This window comes from Ranitomeya variabilis, chromosome 1 (genome assembly GCF_051348905.1).
Source record: "Ranitomeya variabilis isolate aRanVar5 chromosome 1, aRanVar5.hap1, whole genome shotgun sequence".
Lineage (NCBI taxonomy): Eukaryota > Metazoa > Chordata > Amphibia > Anura > Dendrobatidae > Ranitomeya > Ranitomeya variabilis.
In genome coordinates, this window is record NC_135232.1 from 891,138,911 (window position 1) to 891,148,318 (window position 9,408).

The 9,408-nt window shown below is 42.6% G+C and overlaps 1 long non-coding RNA gene across 1 annotated transcript in view; it reads left to right on the forward strand.

The window, feature by feature from the left end:
- LOC143775718 (uncharacterized) overlaps positions 1-7,915 on the forward strand; it is a 41,026-nt gene extending 33,111 nt beyond the window's left edge. The window contains exons 2-3 of the long non-coding RNA XR_013215697.1: positions 6,131-6,178; positions 7,066-7,915. This is a non-coding gene — a long non-coding RNA (uncharacterized LOC143775718). The remainder of the gene's footprint in view (positions 1-6,130; positions 6,179-7,065) is intronic.
- The last annotated feature ends 1,493 nt before the right edge of the window (positions 7,916-9,408 follow it).

Here is a 9,408-nt window from a genome sequence, read left to right on the forward strand (position 1 = left end):
ATCACACTCGTTTAGCGGCCTGAGATCAGCGCATGGAAATACAGCAGAAATGCTTTGCAGGGATACCAGGCAAGGATGATGACAGTTGTAGTTAGCACCCGACGCCTGGGAATAGCGCTAACTCTACTTGTTTTCCCAGCTGCCAAAGCATTTAATTCTGGTATGTGTAATGATTTTTAGGGTTGATGTCAGCTGCGTAATGTCAGCTGCTATCAATCCTTGGTGTAAGTAATGGAGAGGTGTTTATCAGACACCCCCACTACTAGCCCAGACCTGGCAAGACCCAACGACTCTGAAGAGCGGTGACGGTAGTAACAATACCGCTCTTCACAGTCTCTGAGCTCAGCGCAAAACCCAGAATATCTGAAGAGCAGTGACATTACTGATGTCACCGCTCTTCAGAGTTACCGTGTCTCGTGCTGCGCAGCGGAACCAAAAGTGGCTGTAGGCAAAGTTTATGGAGCATCAGAATGAGGTTCCATAGCCTTTGGTCGTCACATCCCTTCATTATCTATGTGATCCAGTTATGTAGGTAAAGTAGCGGCTTTTCTTGGTACTGCAACTAAAAGCAATAAATAGGACTGAGCTGTAATGCTGGATACAGCTGTGATCATTTGTTATATAGTCGTGTTACACTCCCCTCCGGCCCTGCTCACACAGCTTGTAAAGTTTAATTCCATACCTGGCCCTCTTACTGGGCAGGTATTGTGGAATTTTTGCCTCCGTTTGAAATGAACCAAGGATTCATCTATAGAGATGTCACTTTGGGAGTTGCACACCTCAGCAAATTTTCTGCTGAAGTGTTCAACTACTGGCCAAATTTTATATAGACAGTCAAAGTTAGGATCATCTCAGGAAGGATGCTGCGCATTATCACTATAATGCAAAATTGTTTGGATCACTTCAAATCGTATACTTGTCATAGCCTTATGGAATACCAGTGTGTGTAGAGTATATCAGTATTCCAGTATTGTCGAAGCTCTTGTTTTCTGACTATACCCATATGCAGCACAATGCCCCAAAATGTCATAAATTCGGCGCATTTACAGTGGTCCACCTGGCACATGAGGACATGGGATTTTGTGTAAAAAATTGATAGGGATACAAATTTGTCTGGGCCACCATAAGATTTATTATTTCCTCTCTGAAAAAGAATTTGAATAAATTAATTTCAGTGAGGCCTGTAACGTCAAATTGGATTTCTGAGCTGCCAATGAAATTTGTAATAATAGACTGATAATTTCTTGGGGGGGTGGAGTGCATATGGGATCGATTGCTGGGCTGGCGTTAGAGGCAGGCAGCTGCCTAGGGCCCCCGCTCCTCCAGGTGCCCCCAGCCAGTGGCGTGCCATCAATAGGGTCACACCACACAGCCGCTATGGAGCCCGAGAGTAAGAGGTGCCTGGCACCGCCCCCCACATCGCACATTCAACTTATCGGCATCATTGATACCGATACAGTTGAAAGCAGTGATGGAGGAGTGAGATTGTCAGATGACACTCCATCTCCCATCACTCCCCCTCTGCCTCTGACTCAGCATGTGCCAGCAGTGGAGCTGATGAGAAGCACTGCAGAAGCCAGAGCAGCGTGGGAATGAGGAGGAGAGGTAAGTATTATCTGTATGGCTGCACTATACTGTGAGTGGGGGGCTGCATTGTATTGTGTGTGTGAGGCTGTATTATACTGTGTGTGGAGGGCTGCATTATACTGTGGGGGCTGCACTATCTGTGTGTGGGGGACTGCACTATACTGTGTGCGGGGGACTGCACTATACTTTGTGGGGGCTGCATTATACTGTGTGGGGGCTGCATTATACTGTGTGGGGGCTATATTATACTGTGAGTATGGGGCAGCTTTATACTGTGTGTGGGGGCTACACTATACTGTGTGTGGGAGGATTGCACTATACTGTGTTTGTGGGGGCAGCATTATACTGTGTGTGGGGGCTGTACTATACTCTTTGTGGGGGCTGCACTATACTGTGTTTGTGAGGGCTGAATTACACTGTGAGGGGCTGCATTATAGTGTGTGTGTGGGGGCTGCATTATACTGTGTGTGGGCTATATTATACTGTGTGTGTGGGGCTGCATTATACTGTGTGGGGGGCTGCTTTATACTGTGTGTATGAGGGGCAGCATTATACTCTGTGGGGGCTGCATTATACTGTGTGTGTGTGAGGGCTGCATTATACTGTGTGTGGGGCTGCATTATACTGTGTGTGGGGGGCTGCACTATATTGTGTGTGTGTTTGTGGGGGTGGCTTAATTATACTGTGTGTGGGGGGCTACATTATACTCTGAGGGGGCTGCATTATACTGTGTGTGTGGGGCTGCATTATATTCTGGGGGCTGCATTATTCTCTGAAGGGGCTGAAATATGCTCTATGAGGGGGCTACATTATACTATGTGTGGGGCTGCATTATACTCTGAGCGGGGCTGCAGCATACTCTGAGGGGGTTGCATTATACTCTGAAGGGGCTGCATTATACTCTGAAGGGGCTGCATTATACTCTGAGGTTGGCTGCATTATACTCTGAGGGGGGCAACATTATACTATATGAGACCTGCGTTATACTGTATCAAGGACTATCTGTCCCCATCATTCTTCCTCAGTCAGAGTAAAGAGGCTGGGAAACAAGCGTCAAACGACTTCAGTATTGTCAATCACGCTCGTTTAATGGCCTGAACTCAGCGCAGGTAAATACAATCGAAATGTTTCTGTGTGATGGTGTAATATGTGAGCGTTTGGGACCACATTTTAATCTTTTGCCCAGGGCCCCACTTTGTCTAAAACTGGCCCTGCTTCTAGGGCACCTTGCTGGGGTCCTTTCTCACTAGATGAGGAGGAAGAAGAGACATAGAGGAATGTGGTATCTTCCTCACTGCCTGAATCCGTGTTGGAGGCAAGGAAAGCATATGCCTCCTCTGGTGAATAGTGTCTTTTTGACGCATTGGCCAGTTTTATTTTATTTTTCAAAACACGGGGGATGTGTGTGTAAGTGGTGCTTTAACATGTGTATGTTGTGGGGCTTGTGTAAAGGGTATTATTTATTATAAAAATTAGAGAGAAAAAAGTAGAGAAAAAAGTTAAAAGGACATTTTTTAAAGAAACACTTAAAAATGAAAAATAAAAATCTGTACATGTAAAGAAAAGTTTGTATAAAAAAATAACAATGAAGTTCACTAATGATCTACCTATAAAATTACTCGGTGCAATTTTTTTTTGTGCAAAAGAAAAAACGACGTCACTAACACTGCGACGTATGCTCCTCTAAAGCGTTAGCTAAAAATTTACCCAGCAATAACAATTTTTTTTTGCAAAAGAAAATACTACCTCCCTTCTCTCTGCTAATTATTTTTTTTGTAAAAGAAAATCAGATGTCACTAACACTGTGACGTCTGCTACTCTGATACTTCCTCCCTACCTATAAGACTACACTATACTAACTGGGATTATTATTTTTTTTTTTCTAAAAGAAAATCGGACGTTCCATACACAGCTTCATCTGCTACTCTAACTAAAGCATGAAAAAGTCCCTTGGCGCAGTCTCTGATCAGCAGCGATACTGATCAGAGCGCTGCGGCCACGGGAAGAGCACATATGCTCAGCGCAGGATAATGCACACACGAAAAAAGCGCAAAATAAAGTGCTCCAAAAATACAATTGGGAGTGGGGGGGTTGGGAAGGATTTATGGAGAGCTGAAGCAGAGATTGGGGAACTACTGCTGCTGTGATCACAGCTCAATCACATAGCACAGATTGCAGGAGGATTGCACTGGCCACCAATGAATTTCCCTCAGGATTACACAGAGGATATTCAACTGCTCGGCACACCAACTCTAAGGTAAATATGGCGTGCAGAGGGATGATCGCTATGTCAGATTAACCTCTTTGGTGCTGACTGGTTAGTAACTTGTTCAGCCAATCAGCTGTCTCAGATAGCACCAATCACAGCATGTCACATGGATTTTTATTTTTTGGAAAAAGACAGTGCAGCCCATCGGGCCGGGCGATGTGCAGGGATGGCCTTCTTAATTTGCTCACCGCGCGATGACCAGAAATACCGCCACCGTATATACACTTTGTGGGAACGCAGCTTCTGCAGGGCAGTATACATATGGAGCATGTTGGAAAGGGGTTAAGAAGAAAATATATATACTTATTGAGAGAATAAGAATTTTCTAAGTTCAAACTTTACTTCTCCGTTGAGGCTGTCATTTGATTCCAAAATGGGAATTAAGACTGATCCAGATGTTCTTGGAAATATCATTGTTATTTTACCGCTTAGGAAATCTAGCCTAGTTAGTCAAAGAATCCTAAACGGAAACTTTTTAATCCTGTCTTTTAATAATATCTGTCCATACTGAAGAAAAACCATCAAACATTTAGCCAAGTTTTAAAATGAACTTTTACTAAGTACCATAGGAGAAATCACTGTGACTGCAACATGATTTATAGCACAAATTGTCCTTAAAAGGGGTTTTCCCACTAAATACATATACGATCCTTTGGGGTCCAACCAATGGGTTACCCACAGATTACAAAAATGTGGGTTCCAAAGTTGAAATGGAGCTGTAATGAAGATGCATGGCCAGCACTCCAATTACTTCTAAGGGACTGATGGAGGGTACTCTTGTGGATCACAGTATCAGAGTTGGTGGGGCTCCCAGCCAGGGGTGGACACAGACAGAGGAGAGACATTCTGCAAGAACAGTATATGGGTCCTTTGCAGTCCAATATGTGCCTCAGTTAAAAATTATTTACTTGGCTACAAGCTGTTTACTGCAGTGATTATCCCTTAGGCCCTAGTGCGACTGCACATGTTGCACAAATGGTATGTCTGCCCCTTATCCTAGCAAATGGATCCCTAGTGACATACAGCTGAAACCAGAAGTTTACATACACTATATAAAAAGACACATATACATGTTTTTCTCAATATCTGACATGAAATCAGAATAAACCTTTCCCGTTTTAGGTCAATTAGGATTACCATAATCTATATATAATTGTCTAAGGGTCTGTTTGTCTGTAACCGAAATCCCGCGTCGCTGATTGGTTGCGCCCGGCCGGCCTCGACCAATCAGCATTCATAAATAAACTGCATATATATACTAGAACGAGAATAACATGAAGGACAGTCTGTGGGGCAGAGAATAACATGGAGGACAGTCTGTGAGGGAGAGAATAACATGAAGGACAGTCTGTGAGGGAGAGAATAACATGGAGGACAGTCTGTGAGGGCAAGAAAAACATAAAGGACAGTCTGTGGGGCAGAGAATAACATGGAGGACAGTCTGTGAGGGAGAGAATAACATGAAGGACAGTCTGTGAGGGAGAGAATAACATGGAGGACAGTCTGTGAGGGAGAGAATAACATGGAGGTCAGTCTGTGAGGGCGAGAATAGCATGGAGGACAGTGTTTGAGAAAGAGAATAACATGGCATGGAGGACAGTCTGTGAGAGAGAGAATAACATGGAGGACAGTGAGTGAGGGAGAGAATAACATGGAGGACAGTTGCATTATTTGTAAATCTTCATAATTAAACTATATACTGTACATATTCTAGAATACCCCATGCGTTAAAATCGGGCCACCATCTAGTTATTAATATTTGCCAAATGACAAAATAATGAGAGTGAGTGAGAGAATGTTTTAAGGCATTTTATTACGTACTGCAAAGTCAAAAGTTTACATACACGAAGATTACTATGCCTTTAAACAATTCTGGACTGCCCATATGATGATGTCATGTGTTTCAAAGCTTCTAATAGTTTTTTTTAACCACATCTGAGTTAACTGGAAATACAATGGTGTTAATGCAATGGTGGCTACGGCAAGGTACTGAACATCCGCCTCTATTGATTTTAATAGGAGGTAGTCAGCTGCAGGCACTGTACAGTTTACAGTGTTCTGTAGTGCAGCTCCGTAACTAAGCAGTTCCGCCTGGGAACAGCCGAGTTTTGCACCCCCCACGATCAGACATTGATGACATATCCTATTGACTGGGCATCAATGTTAAAGTTCTGGACAACCCCTTTAAGTGGTAAAAACACTTTAATCCTTCTTAATGTTAGCATTAGCAGACAAGAAATGACCTAAAGACCATCCTATGCTTTTCTTGTACAGGTGAGGATGATGGAGAAGTGCAAGGTCTGGACCTTCTATCTTAAGATGGTGAGTACCAGCAGTTAGTGGTGGATTCCATTTTGAGTTTTGCTATGGGGTCTGTCCACATTTTAGTACATGTACCTCTGCTTAAGCACTTTACCTTTATAGGTAGATTATTTATTTTATTGAGTGATAGAAGAAATTGACACACTGGCGCTCACCACGCCTGGAGACAAAAGGATGGTGACAGGGAGAATGGGTAGTGATTGGAAAACCCTAGCTGCTGGGCTCACTGACAGGATCTGTGCCTATCCTGAGATATAGATATATAGAAAAAATGCCACAAACGGACAGAGTGATGCCGCACTTAGGGGTAAATGCTATATGCTACTGGGTTGCAAGTCGTCGATATACAAATACAATGCGCAATTGTTCCGTGGTGAGAGGGTGCTTACCCTATGTATAAATGCGCTGATCGTTCCGCTGCGAAGCCCCGAGGAGTAGTCTGATCCGGTCCCCGCTGCTGGTTGTTGCGGTGTCGGAGGGAAACAGAAGGGGAGAGCGGGAGGTCGTGTAGCAGCTAGCGCGATACCTGGGAGCCCCGGCCAAAGGCGTCCCTGGTAACTGCGAGGAGAGAGATGGCTGCTGGCGCCGGCTCGCAAGTGCCTGAACTGTGACGTCACACAAGGTACGGAGCGGCGTTGGGGCCAAAAAAGAATGACTAAACCAACGCGTTTCGAAGGTGCACGGCCTTCTTCATCAGGGTCTTTATTTTATTGTTACAAGACATATCATGGAATAGCTGAACACAAAGCAAACACCAATACAATAATACTAGAAAGTTACTTGCATGGTAAAAGTTTCTCATCATGGTTTAATAAAATGGTTGGTTGGTTATTCCATTCAGATTATATTCTGTATTATCGTAATTCTGTTCTTATTTTCTACACTAGCTGTTGCAAGGTGGCAAGACTCCCAAAGAACAAACAGTTTGTATTGGACATGCTCTTCTGATAATATGGCATGAAAGCAGCACTGTGTCAACTCCTTGTTTCTACAGATCCTTTCAGGCTAAAGTAAAACATTAACATTGCCTTAGTAAATGTGTGAAAACTACAAATGCCAATATTAAATGGTTGAAGAAGTGTAAGTATGATTTAATGTTTAGTACATTGACCCAGGTTCCTGCGAGTGAGGAACGCGTTTTGTTTTCAGATGGACTGCACAATAATTGTTTGGAAGATATAGTTAAAGGGGTATTCACATCTGCAAGATCCTATCGCAATATGTAGTAGGTGTATTAATAATAATATTATCAAATATCTCCAATTAGAAATGTAGCATAGTTCTCCTGATTCGCTTGTGTCACTTACCCCATGTACAGGGCATTTCAGTAGCTTAGGTATCCATGGTTACAACCACTCATATAGTGACAATTAGCTACTAGTGGTCGTAACCATGAATACCTAAGCTACTGCAATGCCTGCACATGGGGTAAGCGACATAGCGACTCTTAAAAGCTATACTATATTCCTAATTGTAGGTATTTGCTAATATTATTATTATTACTACTTCTACTACATATTGGTATAGGATTTTGGAGGGGCGAATACCCCTCTAACTTTTCAGAAGTTATTATGTATGTATTTTTAGCTTCAACAAACACTTCATATTTGGTGTCGCTATGTTTGTAAAAATTCAAATGATCCTGTACGAAGAGCATCTAAAAAAAAAAGCAGAAATGGTGTAATTTAATCACTTTGTTTGCCTTTCTTAAAAAAATGGAATAAAAATCAGTGCATTTAAAAAAATGTATGTACCCCAGAATTATATCAACAAAATTTACAGCTCCCCCCAACAAAAGAACAAGCACATACACAGCTCCATCAATGTAAAAATAAAACGTTATGGCGATACAAACTAACATTTTTAATTTATTTAAAAAAAAGGTGTAAAAACGAAAGAAAACTATATCAGTTTGGTATCCCTGTAATAACTGACCAGAAAATTAAAGAACACCATGGTGGTTTTACTGCATCGTGAACACCATAAAAGCAAAAGCTCAACAGCAGTGGTAAAATTGCAGTTTTCACCATCCCTTCCTACAAAGGTCTTTTCCCCATTCTTTGTGCATTATATGGTAAATCAAATTAAGGCATTATTTGTTTCTCTCATGCTGTGATAAACAAGCTCTCTTATGGCTAAGGACAAATTAAAACATGGCTCTTGGAAAAAGAGGATTTAAAAAAGGTGAAAAACTAACAATGGCTGTTGCTGAAAAACTGTGACGTGATGTTAATAGGTGGTGGCAGAGGCACAAAGTAACTAAGTGTGTGGTGAAGCCATATGGCGTATGAGTGAGACTTGCTCTGTGAGTGAGCATAGTAAGGGCCTGAGTCCAGCCCATCAGAAATGACCATGAGTGATGGACTTCCTGAGAGAAGCTGTTAGCATTTTAGGTCCAGATTAGCTGATATGAGAACGTTGGTGCAGGTTAGGAGTGGGATTCATGGATCCAGAGAAACAGTGAGACTACACACTAATGCCTTTGAGATGTCACTGAAAGAAGCCAAAGAACTTTTGAGTCTGATAGAAAGACGTTTATGTGTGGGAACCAAAACTGAGCTACTGGGATCCGAGAAGTACTCAGCTCAGAGACAGGAACAGCACGTAATAAGGATTTGTGCCCAGAAGCCCTAGTAAATGCCTGAGGCAAACTACACGGACCAGCATTAGGGGATGGCTAAAATATAAGCCTTGTATTTGCCAGTGCACTCTCCTCCTGCAAACTGGGAAGTTACAAGGATTACTAAGTAATCTTATGTGACACAGGCTGAGTTGTGAAGAGAAATGCAATTTCCATGCCAAGGTTAAGCTAATCAGGGTTACTGAAGTGTTGCTGTTCCAATTTGTGTGTGTGTAAACACTTCTCTTAAAGAGATGGTGCCCTTATACAGGAGACTTACATTCACCTGCTAGTCAGAGACCTTGTTCCAGAGGCGCCAAGTGTTGTTTGACATGAACGTTTGTACACTACTTGACCGCTAAAATGTCAGTTGGGTCCATGAGACACAGGACCCTTGCACCATCTCAGCTGTTCAGTGGGGCCAGGATGGGGCAAAGATCAAATTAAAAAGGCCTCCACTGGTAACAGGTCCTGTCTGATGATCAATATTTCAGTTTTTTAGTGCACCAATATGTTGTGTCTCATGTATTATAATATCGAACACTTTCCTTACTGTTTATTGCGTGTACTATGGGTTAGGTGGTCCCACATTGAGAAGTGAAGCCTTAGC